Source organism: Oncorhynchus gorbuscha, linkage group LG18 (genome assembly GCF_021184085.1).
Source record: "Oncorhynchus gorbuscha isolate QuinsamMale2020 ecotype Even-year linkage group LG18, OgorEven_v1.0, whole genome shotgun sequence".
NCBI classification, from domain to species: domain Eukaryota; kingdom Metazoa; phylum Chordata; class Actinopteri; order Salmoniformes; family Salmonidae; genus Oncorhynchus; species Oncorhynchus gorbuscha.
Genome location: NC_060190.1, coordinates 63,845,685 through 63,868,282, shown reverse-complemented (window position 1 = coordinate 63,868,282; position 22,598 = coordinate 63,845,685). Strand labels below are relative to the sequence as shown.

At 40.9% G+C, this 22,598-nt stretch overlaps 1 pseudogene; it reads right to left on the bottom strand.

The window, feature by feature from the left end:
* The window catches only part of LOC124004110, a 253,618-nt pseudogene that overhangs the window by 125,481 nt on the left and 105,539 nt on the right, over window positions 1–22,598 (bottom strand).

The following is a 22,598-nucleotide window of genomic DNA, read 5'->3' as shown; positions in this document are numbered from 1 at the left end:
AGCTAGCAGGCCGGGGCTAGCAGGCTAGCAGATGGGCCTCAGGGGTACGTTGCAATGGAAGAGCCTGTTGAAACCCCCACGGACGGTAACGTCGGCAGACCAGTCGTGATGGATCGGCGGGTCTCCGTGTCGGAGGCAAAGGGTCCAGGCTAATTGGCAAAAGAGGTATTGAAGCCCAGGAATTTTCTGATGGATCTCTTCGGCTAGCTGGGAGATGGGCCTAGCGCGAGGCTAGCTGGGAGATGGGCCTAGCTCGAGGCTAGCTGGGAGATGGGCCTAGCTCGAGGCTAGCTCCAGGCTAACTGGTGCTTGCATCGGGACAGAGACGTTCGCCAGGAGTAGCTACTCGGATAGCAGCTAGCTATCTGCGATGATCCGGAGTAAAGGTTCAGAGCTTGCGGTAGGAATCCGGAGATGTGGTAGAGAAAAAGTAGTCCAATATGTTCTGGGTTGATATCGCGCTGTGCAGACTGGCAGGAATTGACCGGGCTGAGGCTGGCAGATGTTCGCGTTAACAGTGATGACAGCTAGCTGTGGCTAACTGACTACTTGCTAGTAGCTAGTTAGCTGGCTAGCTTCTTTATAATACATTGAGTTACAGAATATGCAGTACATGATTAATGTTATGCCCCACCTAAACTGTTTGAAAACACTGGTTCAGATAGTGCCTCATCCATGGTTTCTATGCCAAGGATAAAAAAACATGGCTGCACCCTATCCTTTTGTCATATACACTTGAGGTCAATCAATATAAATGAGAGGGATTTGTGTACAATGCACATCTGAGAAAAAAAGACAGTATATCAATGCAATCATTCCAAGGAGTCAAGGAAACATCCATCTATTGTTTAGATTGTACCATAACCACTCTTCCAGACAGCCAACTCTACATCAATCTCTTAGTTTATTAAATAAAGCGACCATTAAGGAAAGCAATATTATAATCATACAAGCAGCTGCAATTTCACTTAAGCAATATTTTCTATACCTTTGAATAAAGACGTAGAAAATGTATCATACACAAGCCTAAATAATCTTACACGAGAAGGAAAAACACATTGCAGTTGAGTTAATATTCTTTGCAACACTGAAAGCTGAAATGTTGTCATCGTCACGGTTAGCAACAACACCGTATTCAGTGCAGAGGCACAAGCCTGCTACCCAAGCTTGGTGTTGAAAACACAACACAACTGAGCTGTGTGTTGTTTTCCAGGATTGTTATTTTCTCCTTGCATAGCAGATGACATGCAATGTATTCCTCAAGGGATGAAATCCCCACTGGCATTGAGGGATTTGTGTTTATGTACTGGGGCACTGGAGACTGGGGACATGACGTGTGACTGGTGTCCAGCAGAGAGGAACGAGGTGCTTACACACAGCCAACTAGATAGCATAGCAGAAAAGGCACCTAGAATACACTCCCCCCATACACACCAGACAACGACAACAACAACTCAATGCTACTTACTGCACACTCTGAGAAGCAAAGCTTGTGTCTTTCACGGTTCCCTCGAATATGACATGTGTTTGTGTATTCCCATCCACACTGGCAATGGGCCTCTACTATTGATCTTTCTATAAACTAAGGTGTCAGTGAGGATTTCCCTACGCTGGACAACTTGTTACACCTGTTGATAAGTCATTCATAAAAAATCAGCACTTTTTTTGTCATTACATTAAGATATAAGGAGGAAACATAGCTATATACAATCTAATTCACAAGTTGATTTAAAAGCTATGTTTAACCCTTTCTCATGGTTGACAGATTTTACCAAAATTGTGTGACAAAAAAACATTATTTTTCTGTCCTTGCATTAATGGCAGTGTAAGTTGTCATTATATCATCTATTAAGTATTGATCGGTTAAATTAGACATTGAACTTGAACCCTGTAAGAACCTGGATCTAGCTGTCGTACAGTTTTTTGTATAGAGATCTAAGAAATGCAGTGTAACTACGTAACATTTCGTGTCTCCTTATGTTACAGTTTGAAAGCAGTTTTTAAGGACAGTCAAATCCCCCAAAAGGTGGTTTCTTCAATAATTATGCATAATACTTGTTGGCTGCGCATTTGGTGTCACACTGTTTATTTGCGCCGTGATATTTTCACAATCCTCATCTGATCAAGGAAGGAATTTTCTGAGTGACGAACAGCTGTTGTGATAGTGCATGCGATGCAACAACAACCCAAGTGCTGGAAAAAAGGTGTTCGTGAGGAATGTTCAGAATATTTTCAATCGTTACACCAGTGAAGACAGTTGTGCCTAGATCAATGTTGGATATAATATCCCTAACGAATTGATGTTGATCATCTGTTGTAGTCTGCTTGATTTACAGTAGGGTCGTATTAGATTTAACCGAAAAAACATCAAGGTAATGAGTTAATATTTTCATGTGTTTTTGTGCCTCGGATTGGACACCGAGTCTATTGTGTGCAATTATGTAGGATAGACTATTGTGCAACACCAAACGCTATTCCTATAAACTATTCTAAATGTAATGACAATAATTTACATAGTTTAGTGGGCTTCTTCACATCATGATCTGGTAATGAAATAACATGAGAAATACATTTTGCTTTCCATGTTACACCTGTAATTTGAAACAATAAAAGGGGTTTGAAGTAGCCTACTTGAACTTGAATTTGGAGCTCAGAAAATCAAGTACTAGAATAGGCCTACCTTGAAAATCAGACATTTCCTCAATTTGGTGCTTGAATTATTGTATTAAGTCATTGTAATTATTGTAGCCAGTTAATAAGTTCTCTTGCATCCTTATATCTATTCTTGATTACATTTTGTATTCGTTTTTGTGAGTTATGTGGCCACTTTCAATTGTTTCAATTGTTGAGCCACTCTGTTGCGGTAAAAACCTGTGGGGTTACTTTTAGCATGACAGCATCTAATGCTGGCTTCAACTTGGCTTTTCATACAAATCCGTCCGTTACAAAAGGAAACTGATTTTTGGTAACTTTCTCATTATAAAAACAGCGATGGTGAGATTCAAATCTGAGAGGCTACAGAAAAATAGCCAAGTCCACATTATTCTCACATATTTTAGAATGTAATAATAATTTGTATATCAATGCATTGGCAAGGCCAAAAAGATTCATTATTCTTAAAGTGCTAATGGCCTACTTTAAAAAAAAACATATTTTGCATGTTTTTTATTTTTTTGGGGGGGAGGGGTCTATATTAGGCCCTATATGTACAATCTTATACAGTGAGTTATACAACTGTATAACATTAAGGACAATTATAATTAAGGGCTTGAAAAAGTCCCTGAAAGTCCTTGAATTTACATTGCCAATGTTTGTATGAACCCTGCTTAAAGGATGTATAGAACTAGACCTATGTTGTTGTGCAGGTGGAGTTATTTCCACTGGATGTCATAAGGTGAATGCACCAATTTGTAAGTCGCTCTGGATAAGAGCGTCTGCTAAATGACTTAAATGTAAATGTATGTAAATGCATATATTCCTCTAAGTACACATGTGGAACTATATACAAATACTTTATCAAGGGCGTGAAGTAGCACTGTCTCTGTATGTCTAGTAATGGAGAACAATACAATTATTGCAACATGTCTAGTAGTGTATGTCTGTATGAAAGACTTTTCCTTGTACTTGATTTTCATCTTGGAAAGGTCAATAACACCATCACAGTATATTCAGGAAACGCATGCATCTCACCTGTGAGTGTCATTAGTATGGTAGGACGATGCTATTGCAGTGCTATTGCAAATGGCTGTGGCAAATTACATTCTGTGGGTATTGATCCTCTGGCAATAGCCAGGGTGTAAAAAATGTGTTTCAATACAATATTTAAGAGTTAACAAGTCAGGAGTTTATTTATGGAGATGATAAAATGTGCCATCCACTGATCAGATTATACATAAGCCCTGACAGCAAAAACCCTCTGAAATACAGTCACAGATGACCTGTAAATGCATTTCAGTAAACATTCTGCTGGTGTGTACGTCGCTAACCCACAAGCTGTAGGGCACACACGCGCACACGCGCACACGCGCACACGCGCACACACGCACACGCACACGCACACGCACACGCACACACGCACACACACACACACACACACACACACACACACACACACACACACACACACACACACACACACACACACACACACACACACACACACACACACACACACACACACACACACACACACACACACACACACACACACACACACACACACACACACACACACACACACACACACACACACACACACACTCCCTCGCTCCCTTGCCAGTAGATCGTATAGCTCAATCTGCATTTTTGAGCCCACTAAGTATGCACTCTCCAGCACAGGGAGCTTGTGGACAGCTGTCTGCTACTTATGGGTCCCCTGACAGGCACTCTGGCAGGCAGAGGCTCAGCAGAGCCCTGGGGATACACTGGCACTGAGGGTCCTCAAGGCTGGTACCCATGGCCTGGCCCACCAACATACGGTAATGAATAAGGCCAAGGATGTGCTGGAATTCTCATCTAAAACTGCACCACCCACATACAGGATTTGTGAGATACAGTGTGGCATGATAACAGATTGTTCTCATCATCACATGTCATAGGTTGTCACCATCTTGAAGAGATGAGTGACATACAATGTAATTGCTAATTATTTGATGGATCCAGGGTTCGTACTAACCATTACATCACATTGGTGTGGCATCACCTCAGTATGCACTCATGGCTTGCCTACATTCTATATACAGGTGTTCTATCTTAATATGGCCAGTTTCTCACAGCAAGAAAATAATCCTGCAGCAATAGGAAATGTGAATTATAATGAATGGACATTTTTGTAGGGGTTGATGCATTTTTAGTTAGGATAAATCAAGTTTGACATTTATAGTGGAAATTACACATTTTAGAAGCATTTTTAAACTTTAAATACACTACAATTGGAACAAAAGAGTGATCAAGTTAAGATAGCACATCTGTTTTCAACAGAGTCTTTCCATGATCTCCATTCCGTGTATTCATGAGCTACTACAGTCGGTGCCTCTCGTTTTATTATTACACCACAAAGACAGCAACATAATACAACTTAGAAGTACAAAGTCTTCCTTCTGTACAAACCCAGCACATCAGCTAAGTGGCAAGGACCCCGCAAAGACACTCACGATAACTGACTGCGCCAGCACAGGGAAATACTCTGAGGCATACTATTTTGTTTTGTTCCTAGCATATGACAGACACTAACTTTGAAATGAATTTCATCTGATCTTCAAGGACAACAGTGGAAAACCTTGCATGAACAAACAATGGAAACCTATATTCCATGAAGAAATGTTCACTATTTGAGATGAAATATCACCTTCGAGTTCAGCATAACCGTATGCTTTCTGAAACACCATTGTGACAATAAAACTGATGTTCCACTTCTCATTACTAAGAAGACAAGTAACTCACAGAGAAACATTTTTAATTGACAGGCTGAGATGGTACCGTGCATCGGTAGTGAGTCACAAGCCTCAAGGTGGCCTCTATTAGATGTACGAACATGTCTGACGAGTTTGAAATGTTTTCTCTCCTGTCTTTGATAAGAAGTAATAGGTTTATTAAAACACAAACTAAAGTGGAGATGTCAACCCCGAACAGGGTCTTTCAGCCAGCAGCCAGCCATCCACTGAATACATTAGATATTGAATTATCAACACTGAAAATATGAGGGTAGATCAAGTTACTATTAACAATGCCTGTATTTATAGATGGAGGACTATGATAAATGTTAGTGGGAAGGGTTGAATCCTAACTTGTTTCAGGCAGTTTTCTGCACCTTTGTTTCAGCTTAGACACATTGGCACCAACATATGAAAAATGCACATCTAAAATTCTAATTGGCCATGGAGCCTGCCAAGCATTTGTTAGGAACAATCCCAACAGGCTACAAACTACAAATTGCTACTTTAAAAAAATCTCAAATAATTCCTCTGCAACCGCAGTGTATGCTTAGGGACTGTACAACTGAAAATCAGACCTCTCTGAAATGAAAATGGATAGCCATCACTTCAGTAAAATATATGATTGAAAAGAAAAATAGTGACCCACCGTATGCCCAAAACAATCATTAAAACATAAAGTGGATAGCAGAGAACAAGCCTACCATTTAACCTCACGCCTAGGACAGAGTAGAGTATAAGATATACTGTTCTTTGTTTTGTGAGCATTACATGGCAAAGTAGCCAGAAGGTTGTGGATTCGCAGACCCCCGTGGACAGGTGGGGGGGGGGATAATCTCCTTTATAATAAAAGCACTGCATGAATCTATCATCTTATTAGCAGCCAGAGAAAAAAAATGCCTTTTATAAACACATTTCATGCAATTCTCCTTCACATGACTGGAGACAAGCAGAATCTGTGGGTAAAATCACTTGGGCAGCCAGAAACAAAATCCATATTACAACCTATGTGCTGTATTAATTGTGATTTTGCTCTATAACCTTTTAGTTCATATGGCTTGCGACCGTGATATATAGGCTTGAAGGCCATGACAATAAGTAGTCACAGTGGCAGAATAAATTCAACCACACCTTTGTTTCATCACAAAACCAGAGAGCAACCTCTGTCCAGTGAAGTCCACAAAGCATATTGCATGTAACAAACAGTTACATGACCTACAGCATGGTCAAGCAAGTTAATGTTTTCAAAATTTTTGGACCACTGAACAACTATTGATTTAGAACCACTCAGAGTTACCGCAAGTCGTAAAGAAAAAAGGAGCTGCGTCCACTATTTCAGGACCATTTCAACTTCAACATTTCAACATCCTCAAATCACCTATGCTTAAGTCTAATACAGTGACAACTAAAATATACCAAAAATAATTTAGTCCTATAAACATGAGCTAAATATGATGTGGCTGTCCATGTTTCTGATTTTGTGTGCGTGTGCATTCATGCATGTAGAAAAAACATGCTGAATACCCTACTTGTAGAGAAATGACAATGCCATCTTCCTCTCGTTCATGTTGATGAAACGGTCTGTCACTCTGTCATACAGTACACACTTTTATATTTTGTTGGCTACCTGGCTGAAATGCTTGCTCGCCAGCCTAACTTAATTTCATGGGTAACGTTTGTTGGGGTGCGCCAGGACCATTCACAGCTGAGCTCACTCAGTTGAGCTCAACGCTGATTGGCTATTATTATCTACTTTTTTTATCAAGGGAGGCCAAATGCTATCTGGCTTCCCTTGCATTCAATACTACCGCTGGCAACAATGTCATACTTTTTTTGGACCAGACAGCATGAGATAGACGACATCATTAAACTAGGACGGTGAATCTTTCTAATAAGTTTAATATATTTCATAATTTCATTTTTTATCTGCTTCTTTATAAAATAATAATAACCATAAATAAATGTAAAATGTAATGATATCATAAAATCGGCAGAATAAAAAGAAAACACATTGCTGTTGAACCAGCCTTCGTTATAGTAGGCCTAGGGGTAAGGGTAGTTACGGAGGCCTTGGGTTTTAACCATATCAAACTTAAAACAAGCAATTGTTACAGAAAAATAACTTCTAAATACAAAGTGCATGGACACAAGTAGCCTACATCATGGAGGCTGTTTTATGTACATGCAGAACAGGAGCTGTATTATATATATTTTATTTGTTTAACTAGGCAAATATTCATATTCATATATTTACAATGATGGCCTACCAAAAGGCAAAAGGCCTCCTGCGGGGACGTGGGCTGGGATTAAAAATAAATAGAAATGAAATAGAAATATAGGACAAAACACATCACGAGAAGAGAGACAACACAACATCACATAAAGAGAGACCTAAGATAACAACATAGCATGGCAGCAACAGATGACAACACAGTACTGTACTGTAGCAACACTACATGACAACAACATGGTACTATAGCAACACAACATGGCAGCAGAACAACATGGTAGCAGCACAAAACAGGGTACAAACATTATTGGGGACATACAACAGCACAAAGGCCACGAAGGTAGAGGCAACTATACATCACGCAAAGCTCCACAACTGTCAGTAAGAGTGTCCATGATTGAGATTAAGACATTGAGATAAAACTGTCTAGTTTTGAGTATTTATTGCAGCTCGTTCCAGTCGCTAGCTGCAGCAAACTGAAAAGACGAGCGACCCAAGGATGTGTGTGCTTTGGGGACCTTTAACCGAATGTGACTGGCAGAACGGGTGTTGTATGTGGAGGGAGTGAGGCCTGCCTAAAATATTTAGATAAAAAGGGAATGTCAGCTCCCTGTTTTGCTCCTCTCAAAATGTATCTTTTAATAATTGGTGATTAAGATTTATTTTCAGTCTCATGAGCCAGACCGTTTCTATGTGTACAGGCACCAAAAGCACATTACTCTTGTTTCATGTGCATGTGGGTAGGGTGGGTCACAGCTGGATAGGCTGAGTTTCCGCTGTCAAAATTCATGCCATAACCAACCGCTAAAACCAGAGTTTGTCTTAAATATCCTTACTAACGCTGCCTAAAATTAGTACTTTCAATCATGTTTTTAAGGACACACCTCAAATATTTCCACCCCTCCAATCTAAACGCAAGCAAGCTGATGTAAGAAAGGTCTAAGGCACTGCTATGCAGTGCTTGAGGTGTCACCCCTGACCTGGGTTCGATCCCAGGCTGTGTTGCAACCGGTCCCATATGGCGGCACACATTTGTCGAAGTTAGGAGAGGGTTTGGCTTGGAGGGCTTTAATTGGCATATCACGCTCTAGTGACTCCTTGTGGTGGGGCGGGCACCTGCAGGCTGACTCGGTTGTCAGTTGAATGGTGTTTCCTCCGGAACATGGCGGGTCATGACTCGACCTTCGTCTCTCCCAAGCTTGTTGGGGAGTTGAGGCGACAAGACAAGATCGTAATTGGATCGCAATTGGATATCATGAAAAAGGGGGTACAATACAAAAGAAGACAAATTACCAATCCTTGTGCAAAAGTTTAAAATAGCTTAACTGGTTGAAATTGGCAACAAACATGAGTTTGACACTATCACTGTCTTAACACCAGCCAAAAATAGAGTACATTAATTTGGCTGTCAAGCAAGTAGGCCTAGCTCTTATTTCCTGAATAGGAATAAATAGGCTTCAACACAAAGCCCTTGTTGTTAGTAGCCTAAAGTCTAAAATAAAGACTGTTTAAATCAATTAGGCCTTCTTGAATAGCCTACTTTCAACACCCATGCACTGTCCATCTCCACAGCTGATGCTCCATATTCCCCCCCCCCACCTTTATTTAATCAGGTAGGCTAGTTGAAAACAAGTTCTCATTTGCAACTGCGACCTGGCCAAGATAAAGCGTAGCAATTAGACACATACAACAACACAGAGTTACACATGGAATAAACAAAACATACAGTCAATAATACAGTAGAACAAAATAAAACAAAAAGTCTAAATGCAGTGAGCGCAAATGAGGTAAGTTAAGGAAATAAATAGGCCATGGTGGCGAAGTAATTACAATATAGCAATTAAACACTGGAATGGTAGATCGGCAGAAGATGAATGTGCAGGTAAAGATTCTGGGGTGCAAAGGAGCAAAATAAATAAATAAATACCAGTATGGGGATGAGGTAGGTAAATAGATGGGCTGTTTACAGATAGGCTAAGTACAGGTGCAGTGATCTGTAAACTGCTCTGACAGCTGGTGCTTAAAGCTAGTGAGGGAGATGTGAGTCTCCATCTTCAGAGATTTTTGCAATTCGTTCCAGTCATGGGCAGCAGAGAACTGGAAGGAAAGACGACCAAAGGAGGAATTGGCTTTGGGGGTGACCAGTGAGATATACCTGCTGGAGCACGTGCTACGAGTGGGTGCTGCTATGGTGACCAGTGAGCTGAGATAAGGCGGGGCTTTACCTAGCAGAGACAGAAAGTAATGTAAGTTATATAAATAACTTGAATATGGCTTATTGTGAGGTCAATAGCGCTGATAAATAGCTCCATTGCTGGAAAAAAATATTGTTTTTAATTAAAATCAATTCCAGCAGTAGCAAGCTTATCTCCGGTCTTCCTTTCCATTTTTGCACTCTATATTTCGTGCACAGATATTGCATTTTTTGGACGAAGCCTGTGACATGCCTTCTTAGGCAGCACCAAGCATGGTCCTCCCCCATTTTTCTCCAGGTAACAATTTTGACTGCTGCCTTACTGTACTTTCAATTTTTTTCACTGCAGGGCTAGTAAGTGAATTTATGACATCTGTGAGAGAGGTTTGAATGGGCGAGGCAAAGCTGGTGTTACATTTAATTGTTTCTCAAAGAGATGGGAGCCATCACATCTGATCCATCTGCCAAAACAAGACAGAATGTGCCAAGAGACAAAGGTGAGAGCCAAAATGATAGCGCATAAGTGATTGAAATCTGTGGATACCCTATTTTTACAGATGTGTTGTCATGTTCTGTCCATCGTTCGTATGTGTTTTCCTTGTTTTAGTGTTGGTCAGGACGTGAGCTGGGTGGGCATTCTATGTTGTGTGTCTGGTTTGTCTATTTCTATGTTTGGCCTGATATGGTTCTCAATCAGAGGCAGGTGTTAGTCATTGTCTCTGATTGGGAACCATATTTAGGTAGCCTGTTTTGCGTTGGGTTTTGTGGGTGATTGTTCCTGAATCTGTGTTTGCACCAGATAGGACTGGTTAGGTTCACTGTTCTTGTTTTGTATAGTCTGTTCATGTATAGTCGTCTTTATTAAAAACATGGATAACCACCACGCTGCATTTTGGTCCGCCTCTCTTTCACCAGAAGAAAACCCTTACAGAATCACCCACCAACCAAGGACCAAGCGGCGTGGTAAACAGAGGCAGCAGCAACAGCAGCAGCAGGAGAAGCGACAGGTGCAGCAGGAGCAACAGCAGCAGCAGCAAAGGCAGCAGCAGGAGAAGCAACAGAGGCAGCAGTGGGAGAGGCTGCACTATTTGGACAAATGGACTTGGGAGGAGATCCTTGACGGAAAAGGACCAGAGCCAGGGGAATATTGCCGCCCCAAAGCCGAGCTGGAGGCAGCGAAAGCAGAGAAGCGGCATTATGAGGAGCGAGCACGGCAGAGCGGCTGGAAGCCTGAGAGGCACCCCCAAAAATTTATTGGGGGGGGGCACAGGGAGAGTGTGGCACAGTCAGGAGTCAGACCTGAGCCAACTCCCCCTGTTTACCGTAAGGAGCCATGGATGGAATTGGAGCTGTCGGCGAAGCAGAGTGCTGAGTCTGAGAGTGTGGAGGATGTATTGGACAGAGTAGAAAGAAAGCTGTTGGTTTGGCATAGTATGCACGGCATACCAGTGCCAGCACCACGCATCAGGCCTACAGTGCGTCCCGCCTATCCAGCGCTGCCGGAACCTTCCTCCTCAGTCCAGAGCCTTTTTCTCCAGTCAAGCCCAGAGCCATCTGAGCTACCCGTCTGCCCTGCGCCGTCTGAGCTACCAGACTGTCCAGCGCCGCCAGTCTGCCTAGCGCCGCCAGTGCTGCCAGTCTGCCCAGCGCCGCCAGTGCCGCCAGTCTGCCCAGTGCCGCCAGGATCCGCCAGTCTGCCAGGATCCGCCAGTCTGCCAGGATCCGCCAGTCTGCCAGGATCCGCCAGATCTGCCAGTCGGCCAGCATCTGCCAGCCAGCCAGGATCTGCCAGTCAGCCAGGATCAGTTAGATCCGCCAGTCAGCCAGGATTCACCAGGATCCGCCAGTCAGCCAGGATCCTCCAGAACTGCCAGGATCCTCCAGGATCTGCCAGTCGGCCAGGATCTGCCAGTCGGCCAGGATCAGTTAGATCCACCATTCAGCCAGGATCCGCCAGTCTGCCAGGATCCGCCAGGATCTGCCAGTCGGCCAGGATCCGCTAGGATCTGCCAGTCAGCCAGGATCTGCCAGTCTGCCAGGATCAGTTAGATCCGCCATTCAGCCAGGATCCGCCAGTCTGCCAGGATCCACCAGTCAGCCAGGATCTGCCAGAAGTGCCAGTCAGCCAGGATCTGCCAGATCCGCTAGTCAGCCAGGATCTGCCAGTCAGCCAGGATCTGCCAGTCAGCCAGGATCTGGTAGATCCATCAACCTGCCTGAGCTTCCTCTCACTCCCGAGCTTCCTCTCACTCCCGAGCTTCCCCTCGGTCCCGAGCTTCCCCTCGGTCCCGAGCTTCCCCTCGGTCCCAAGCTTCCCCTCGGTCCTGAGCTACCTCAGTCCAGTGGGGCCCGTTGTTAGGTTTCCTAGGCCAAGGTTAGCGGTGAGGGTCGCCACTCAAGGGACACTAAGGAGGTGGACTAAGACAATTATGGAGTGGGGTCCACGTCCAGCGCCAGAGCCGCCACCGCGGACAGATGCCCACCTAGACCCTCCCCTATAGGTTTAGGTTGTGCGTTCGGAGTCCGCACCTTGGGGGGGGTTCTGTCACGTTCTGTCCATCGTTCGTATGTGTTTTCCTTGTTTTAGTGTTGGTCAGGACGTGAGCTGGGTGGGCATTCTATGTTGTGTGTCTGGTTTGTCTATTTCTATGTTTGGCCTGATATGGTTCTCAGTCAGTGGCAGGTGTTAGTCATTGTCTCTCATTGGGAACCATATTTAGGTAGCCTGTTTTGTGTTGGGTTTTTTGGGTGATTGTTCCTGTCTCTGTGTTTGCACCAGATAGGACTGTTTAGGTTTTCACTTTTCTTGTTTTGTATAGTCTGTTCATGTATAGTCGTCTTTATTAAAAACATGAATAACCACCACGCTGCATTTTGGTCCGCCTCTCTTTCACCAGAAGACAACCCTTACATGTGTGCCTACAGTAGCAGTTAATGCTTATAGTCATAGCAAGAGAAAATGCACTGTCATTATAATGGTGTTACTGTGACAGAACACAGAAATATATAATTCCATGCCTGGCTAAAAGTGAATTGTTTTAATTTCTACATGTTTTTTCTCACAGAAATATTCAAATAACAAGAAACAATTTGAAAAGTCTACTTGTCAAACTTTGTCATGTCAGCTGCACATTAATTTCAGATATTTCAGAAGTATTGAGCGGGTACAAACGTTCAAAAGATAAATTCCAAATGTTTTATTTTGAATCAAAAGCTTTACACTTTATTTTCTTCACCAGCCAAAGCAAATGACTGTGAGTTGAAACTGTATATAAAGTTCAGCCTTCACAACAATTGTTTTCTCATGTAGGTAGCTTCTGAATAAGTAACACCAGAGACCATTTTCAGCTATAGGGAATACAAAGTTATCTGAGTATTATTATCACCTCTGAGTATTATTCACTTCCTCAGAAGTGGTGAGAACTAAAGCAATTCATTTTCTCCTTTGACCTGTTAACAACTGATGAACATCTGTGTGACATCAAATAGAAAACACAACAGAAGCAACATGCTGTATGCTTCACCATGGAGACTAGACACACATTCAATTTGCTTTTAAAAAGTAATGAATTACACTGTTTCATCATGTAAGGATATTCAGTAGAACTGAAAATTACAATTCTCAGTTCTGAAGCGCTTATAGTGTGAAAGAAACTAACATCAACCAATGGTAATTTGATGAGAAAACATGTTTTGGATATGAAGCTAATAAAGTGCTTATAATTGAGAAACACTGTCAACACCAGTAATAAGCTGCAAATACACATTCTACTCTCTTAATGAATACAAGTAATCACACTGATATAAGAAATGATAAAATATAAATAATATATTCAACTTAGCAGACACTAATATCCAAAGTGACTTATAGTTATGCGTGCATACCACAGCTGGCTGGTGGCACCTTAATTGGGGAGGACAGGCTCATTGTAATGGCTGGAAGGAAATTAATGGAACGGTATCAAACACATGGTTTTAATATGTTTTAATACCATTCAATTCACTCTATTCCAGCCATTATTATGAGCTGTCCTCCCCTCACCACCCTCCTGTGGTGCTTACATTTTACGTAATCAAACTCACTATCCTGACGTTGCAAGTCCCATACTCTTCCAACTGAGCTACAGAGGACCATGGAAGGCACAGATAGGGTGAGGCCTGAGAGGGACTCACATAAATCCAATAAATGAGAAGGAGAGGTGGGACTTCAAGGCTGTTAGGGAGAGAAAACAGAACTCCCTACAGAGAAGAATGGCTTGATCCCCCATGGTTAGCAGAAGAAGACAATGTTTGAGCTACAGTATCTATTGGATACCGGGAAAGATCTGTTGGAGATCACTTGGCCCCCCACAGAGGCTGGTGATGAGGGTGTTGGTTGAACTTAGTGAGCTATAGGCTAGTGGCACACAAATACCTGACTCTCCAGAGGGCAGTTTGGCAAGCTATCACTTGCTGACGGTCTTAGAACCATGAGAAAGAGTAAGATAAGCAGCTGCAGCAGCCGAAAGCTGCAGAGGAGAAGCCTGTCTGGAAACCCCACTCTCCATTTCTGATGCCTCAGCCTTAGACATTTCTTAAGACAGCTGTTTTAAAAGTTTAAATGTGTTCGAGAGAGAGAGAGAGAGAGAGAGAGAGGGGGTATAGCCTGACAAGTGGGTGAAATAGCATTGCTCAGTTATCACTGCAAAGAGTCTGTGTTTGCTGTCTTACCTCCAGAGTGAGATGGGGGACCACACAACAGCACCACCCCCTGTCCCTCGCGAACTGACACTGAGTTTCTTCGGTGGGTCTTGAAGTTTCCCAAGTCTGAAAAACAATAGGTATTATGTAAAACCCCCTGTTGGATTGTGGCCCAACAAATCTTTGATAGTTTGCAAGATAAAACCGATGGAAAAAAAACATGTTTGTGCAGAGCAAGAAAACAGAGCCTACAAATTAGAGGGAAATCAAAAGAGGAAAGACTGACTCTTTTATTCAAAATTGAAAATCTCATCTTTGCTGCAGCTGTGCTATGCATCCAACTTATCGAAAGTAAACATTGGTCAGAAAGAAAAGTGGTGAGAAGTGTATTTAGCTGGAGATTAATAGTCACAATGGAAATCCTTGTGAGCATTGTCTTGTGCAGTAAGTATACACATTTGGGGGTGGGAAACAACCTTAAGCTGATAAAAAGATACCTTAATAGAAAATGAGTCAAGTAAAAGTGAAGGTAACCCAGTAAAATACTACTTGAGTAAATGTCTAAAAGTATCTGGTTTTAAGTGTACTTATTAAAACCTGTTGTTACTAGGGGGCAGTATTTTCATTTTTGGAAAAATAACGTTCCCAAAGTAAACAGGATATTTTGTCAGGACAAGATACTAGAATATGCATATAATTGACAGCTTAGGATAGAAAACACTCTAAAGTTTTCAAAACTGTAAAAATATTGTATGAGTGTATAACAGAACTGATATTGCAGGCGAAAGCCTGAGAAAAATCCAATCCGGAAGTGACTCGTGTTTTGAATGCTCTGCGTTCAGATGCGTCCCTATTGAGCAGTGAATGGGCTATCAACCAGATGACTTTTTCTACGTATTCCCCAAGGTGTCTACAGCATTGTGACGTAGTTTCAAGCCTTTATGTCGAAGAATAAGCGTAAGCGGCTACATTGCGCAAGTGGTCACCTGATGGCTCTCAGAGTGATTATTGCGTAAAATACAGAGGTAGCCATTTTTCCTTTCGCTCCTACTGAAAAAAACAATTGTCCCGGTGGATATATTATCAAATAGATATTTGAAAAACACCTTGAGGATTGATTATAAACAACGTTTGCCATGTTTCTGTCGTTATTATGGAGCTAATCTTTCGGCGTTGTCGTGAACGCAATTTCCGGTCGATTTCTCAGCCAAACATGAAGAACAAACGGAGCTATTTCGCTTCAAAAATAATATTTTTGGAAAAAAGGAACATTTGCTATCTAACTGGGAGTCTCGTGAGTGAAAACATCTGAAGCTCATCAAAGGTAAAATATTTAATTTGATTGCTTTTCTGATTTTCGTGACCAAGTTACCTGCTGCTAGCTGGACATAATGCTATGCTAGGCTATCGATAAACTTACACAAATACTTGTTTTGCTTTGGCTGTAAAGCATATTTTGAAAATCTGAGATGACAGGGTGATTAACAAATCACTTGTGATTTTCATGAATAGGAATATTTTCTAGTAATATTTATGTCCGTTGCGTTATGCTAATTTGTGTCAGATGATGACAACGATCCCGTTCATGGCATGGGAGTTACAACAAGTTAACGGAAAATTCCACCCGAAAACTAAATTTTGGTATTTGTTATATTAGTCCATTATTGACATAGTCCCAAAATGTTTTGCTCATCAGCAATCGAGTTTTCAAGACATGTAGCTTTCAAAATACAAAAATCATCCCCATATGATGCTGCGTTTTGCGTGATATGATGCAAAACGCATCATACAGCAATGATGTCTGTATTTTCCTTACATTTTCCTTTAAGTACAGTCATACTTGAGTTGAAGTACAAAGTGAAAGTACATGCCGTTCATCAAATTCCTTATATTAAGCAAACCAGACATAACAATTTCCTTTTTATTTGCGGACAGACAGAGCAAAGTCAGTATTATTTTTAGTGAGTCTGCCAGATCAGAGACAGTAGGGAGGACAACTGGTTAAATTGATAGGTGCGTGAATTGGACTAAAATTCTGTTCTGCATGAGGAGGATGTAACAAGTACTTTTTGGTGTCAGGGAAAATGTATGTGAGTAAAAAGTACATGTGTTCTTTAGGAATGTAGTGGAGTAAAATTAGAAGTTGTCAAAAATAAAAAAATAAAAAAATAAATGTTAAGTACAGAGTACAAGTATTTTTACTAATTTACACCACTGCTTAAGTAATTTACACCACTGCTGTTTACTGAGGGATCCCAAGTCTCAATGTGAGAATATTGTCACCAATAATGCCAAGTGAACAGAAAGCTGATGAAAACTACCATTTGTCTAAAGATGGAAGCTAACATGTCTATCTTCCAAACATTATGAACACTGCACACAGTAAGCATTCTAAATTCACACGATTAAGGAATAACATCTTATCAAAAAACATAATTTTAATGACTCCATTAATCAATATAATTGAGGGAGAAAGAAAGGAGTGTCATTGGGCTGAAACCAAGTTTGATTTCATCAGAAAATCCTCAAACACAAAGAATAATCTATCTATGAAGCCACCCATTGAAGTAAAATGCATTTGTCTAGGGCAAAGCTGAACAGATTGAAACATTTCAGTGCTGTGAAAGCTTTTACGTTGAAGATGATTATTACTGCTTCATGCAGTAAAAGTCATTCTTGTACTACATATTAGATATTTAATAGTTTCAAGTTTTAATTTCACATGCACAAGTACAGTGAAATGCCTTTCTTGCAAACTCAAAACCCAACAATGCAATAATCAATTATAATGTAATACTAGAAAAACAGACGAGAAATAAGACGAAAGGGTATCAAACAGTATATACAACACTGTGCAACCATGTAGGAATCACTACCACATGAGAATGTTATCACCACTAGATTAGATCATTGTAGCACGGCTGAGTAAGACGGAAAAATATCACAGCTGAGGCAGACGGCAAAATAACTGTGATCATGTAATTTTACATCTGAAATTATGAACTCATAGTCCCCAAACATTAAAAAGTCGATATTGGACCCAAAGTGTTGTGGATAAAACCAATAAGGCCCAAATCAATATGGGGCTCCAGTAGGCAGAAAGTATTTTGCTTAGCCCAAGTCACACATGAAGGATTTTAATGGCTCCAGTGGTTATCAGGTTTCCATTGTGGGTTTTCTCATCACTCTTACTACCGCAAACATTACAAAGCAATTTCAAAATGGCTTAGAAACTAAAATTACCTTTTTATTGAAACTAATTTATGCTTGACAATTGATGGAAAACAATAACAGGTCACAACAGCTTCCTGCAATTCTCCCTGCAATTGTTGCCCAGCAGATCTGGGTAAAGGTAATTCGGGGAGCACAGAACAGTCTTCATGGATGAGTGTTCAGAGGAGTCTCGGGTGGGAGCTGGATAAATACATTGCAATAGGAACTTCTCAATGCCTTTCAAGAGGTTGTAAGCAGTGATTCAATTTGGAATAATGCCACAGCTACCACAGACATGAAAGGAGCAGCTCCACAAAACAGATACATTAGTTTGGAGAAATAAAAGCTGCACAGACAGGTACTGTAGATATCTCACAAAGACAAAACAGCAGCAGCGAGCTTGTGGACAAGTAACTTTTGAGTTAATTACCTCAATACAAGATAAAACATCTTGGTAATATTTGTTGTTGTTGTTGTAGTGTACTGAATGTTGCATTTTGTTTATATGTGATGACACAGTATTGATAAAATTAAGTTGAAATTACTTGTTTGAGTTGATTTACCTAACCCAGAAAATGCATTTTCTTGTTTTGAGTTGATTTAGTTTACCCAGAAACTGCATCAAGATCATTTGTCTTGGATTAAGATATTCTGATTTGTTTCAAGCCTTTTATTACTGTAGGTTAAAATAAGCAAAATGATCTGGAGTCTTATCAAGGCAAATTATCTCAGTGCACTGGCAGATAATTTAGCTTATTTTAACCTACAAAAAGGCTTGATACAAGTCAGAATATCTTAATACAAGACAAAGGCATTTTCAGGGTAAACTAAATCAACAAAAAACAAGTAATTTTGACTGAATTATCTCAATACAAGATAAACAGAAATCTAGGTGAAGTCTACAGTAGGTAAGATTTTCATTTTTTGCAGTGTGGTAACTTACTGCAAGTGGCTAAAATGAAGCCTGTCTACATAAAAATGGCCAAATTTAGATAGACAGCTGGTGACACAAAATACATTCATACTGTATATTTCTACCACTGGGAACAAAGAGACATTTATTTGATAACGGGTGCAGATTTAAGAGCACATATTGTTCCAATTGGATTAATTAACCTTAATTAACCTCTGTAATATGCTCCATATTGTCATGTCACCTCGAGCATCAATGCTGGAATGAAAGCTCTCTCTTTCCAGGGCGACTTGATGGAAAGTCCTGAGCATCTCTCTCAGCAACCAACCAAACCTGCTTTAAAACTAGATTGCTGTTAGTTCTGCTCCAGGAGCAGATTTAAATGTAAAATTACTGGGCTCACTGATTTATTAAGAGGACTTTAAGGTCAGCTAATATATGTCATACTGGTTATGGGACAAGTCGATTAGGAGGCAGGCTTTAATTATTTCTTCAAACATAAATCTCCTCTTAACCCAGGAACACACTTTTGCTAATAGCTATTTGAGACTCTTAAGCTCTATTACGAAAAGCAATTCTTTGCAATTTCTCACAGATGAATGTGAGATTTGGCAATTAAGAGTCAATTAGCTTTATGCATCTACCTCAGCAATTTAACTGATCTCAAAAAAAAGAGAGATGGTTTTCTGATACCATTGAACCGCAGACTGATAGAAATAAGTAGAAAGTTAATTCCATTTGTGAATAATTGATGTTGAATAGTATTCTGAACACATTTGTCTACATCCAAATTGGTTTCATGTGCTATTGCAGTTCAAATTGCACAATGATATTCTAGACAGTTTTACAGGTAAAAGAGAATATGATATAAAACATGAATCTCTGACTGACTGTTTGGGCTTATTGTCTGCAAGTGAACTCCTCATTTAGTAAGTCTAGACTCCTGGACTTTTCTCTATCAAAACACAGTTTTAATGAATGGCTTGCAGATGTCCCGTACATGTGGGCCCATGGAGGTAATTCTTTGTCTATAGTGGTCCAATTTGGGAACCAGGGGATTGGTAACAAAAGGTTTGGAGTGACACTGCCACCCTCTTTCATCTCAACACAGGATGGGGTGCTAGATAAAAGCCCCAGAGAGCCTAGGAAATAGAGAGCCTGAAGGAACAAAGTGGACAAAAGCATTGGACATCTAAGGTGCTGAGTAAATTTTACAAAGTATATTTTTGGGCATTATTTAGGATAAAAGCCGTTGTAGTAACACGAAGCGGTACTGGGGCCACTTCACTGCCAGTGCAGGAGGCTATGTTTGATCATCCCGATAAAATACACATGCACACACCCATGTGCGCGCAACCCCCCCCCAAACACACACACACACACACACACATAGAGAGATAATGATAGCGCTAAAATCAAACTGTGCCCCCTCCCGTCCTAAAATCAGAAGCAGAGCAAACAAACCATTGTTGCAAAAAGGTCCTGAAGATCCCAGCCAAAATACTTATTAAAGAATGATACAGCCAATGCCTCAAGAAGAGCCTGTAAGGTCAGAGGGGACAGTGCTGGAGACTTGACCAAATGCATGCTCCTCTGAGCACACATCTGTGCACATGGGCACTTTTTGTTCAAAAGAAAGCATGAAAGCATGCAGTCAGCCTTCAAGAGATATGCCTAATAATTCTCATCTCAGTCGCAAGAAAAGAGGCAGGCCTTGTAAATGTTGATATTGAACTACTCTTCCTACGATTGATTGAGAAATGAAGGTAAAGTAATATACACTGAGTGTACAAAACATTCGGAACCCCCTTCCCAATGTTGAGTTGCAACCCTTTTGCCCCCAGAACAGCCTCAATTCGTCGGGGCATGGACTCTACAAGGTGTCAAAATCATTCCACAGGGATGCTGGCCCATGTTTACCCCAATGCTTTCCATAGTTGTGTCAAGTTGGCTGGATATCCTTTGGGTGGTGGACCATTCTTGATACACAGGAAACTGTTGAGCGTGAAAAACCTAGCAGTGTTGCAGTACTTGACACACTCAAACCAGTGCACCTGGCAGCTACTACCATACCTATTCAAAGGCACCTAAATATTTTGTCTTGCATATTCACCCCCAATGGCACACATACACAAAACCTGCAAGTAAGCATTTCGTTTCACAGGGGAGTTCATTTCGCTTGAAAGATAGATTCCTCTTTTCACGCTTAACTTACTGTAACTGGGGTTAACTGTAGCTGACATTACATCATAACGTAGGTTTAAAAAGCGTAGGTTCAAATGTACAGTAATGAAAGTAATTTACTTTAATTTTGTTCTTATCATAGAAGAACCGTTTAAAGCCACAAAGGGGAGACAAGCACATGACATCTGCTGCAATTGCATACAGTCTATGCAGGTAAAAAAGTTCTAAAGCCAGAATATAGCTGGTAGCTATTTACACTTAATTAACTCAGTTTACCGTACTCCCTCTATTCACATTATCACAACAGCTGGAGAGTAGTGTTCAGGAAATATTTGCATTTAAACGAGGGATTCATGTAAATCCTTCAGGAGTTACGGGAATTTTACACCATGTTTAGCAACTCTAGTAGGATTGTCAAATCTCTGGATGCGGGGGGCTCGTATAAAAGATGAAAAAACGGAAGTTAAAAAACAGCACATCTGTCTGCATAATTGCACATGCTCTGTGAGAGCAATACAGCTGTACTCTGTGAGTACAAACTAAAAACGACTGAGGACTGTATTGTGGCAAAATGTATACAGTATGTATAAAAATGTCTGCACAAACATAGTTTTAATCTGGACCCACATTTCCATATTCATTGACAACCAATACATCCCATAGCTTATTATTGGTAAATCTTTGGTCTAACTCTGTAGTCAAACAATAATACACTGTAGAACAATGTATCACATTAAAATCATGACCTTTGAGGTGGCACCTCTGTGACTCAGAAACATTGTATATACAAGCTATTCATCCATATGAATTATGGGTGTGCATCTTTTACATAATCACAGATAAAGAATCAATAGAAATAATAATCAAGGGAAGACGGTATTGAGTGAGAGAGCGGCCCTCTAATCCATCAGTTAGCCATGCGTCAGGCAGCAGACAGGGCCAACTCCTCACTGGCAGCACCACCATCCATCACAAGTTCATGGGAGGAAGGGTAACGTCAGATTATTTGGAGCACTGCTACTCAGGGGGGTAACATTGACAATCCTGGAAAATATCTAGAGGAACAAAACTTTCGCCAACTGAAGAATATGTACATATTCAGAGTGCCGATTTTGTTGTCCATATTGAAATTCAAAAGCTGGGTGTTGGTTGGTTGTAATTCAAATCAAATCAAATGTTATTGGTTGCGTACACATATTTTGCAGATTTTATCACAGGTGTTGTGAAATGCTTATGTTCCTAGCTCCAAAAGTGCAGTAAACAATACACATGGGGCATTATTAGAGAAAAAAGGATATCTAAGCAGTGGTGTAAAGTACTAGAGTAAAAATACTTTAAAGTACTACTTACGTCATTCTTTTGGGTATCTGTACTTGACTTAACTATTTATATTTTGGACTAATTGTACTTTAAATTCACTACATTCCTAAAGAAAATATTGTATAGGATTTTTTCCACAAGGTACACGTTACATTTTGAATGCTTCGCAGGACAGGAACCTATGACAGTTGGGTACTTTTTCCACCACTGTATCTAAGCATGACCGCCAAATCTCTTACATGTAAGCAGACCCAGATGGTGTAACACAGGGATGGGCAACTTTGATGTCGGTGGGGGCAACAAAAAATCTGAACTCATCATGACGGGCTCGCTTACCGAAATTCATGCCCACACATGCAGTCAGAGCCTAGCTTAGCCTTTTGGGGGACCTAAGTGAAAACAAATTCTGTCTTTTGCCATGGGGGTGTAGAG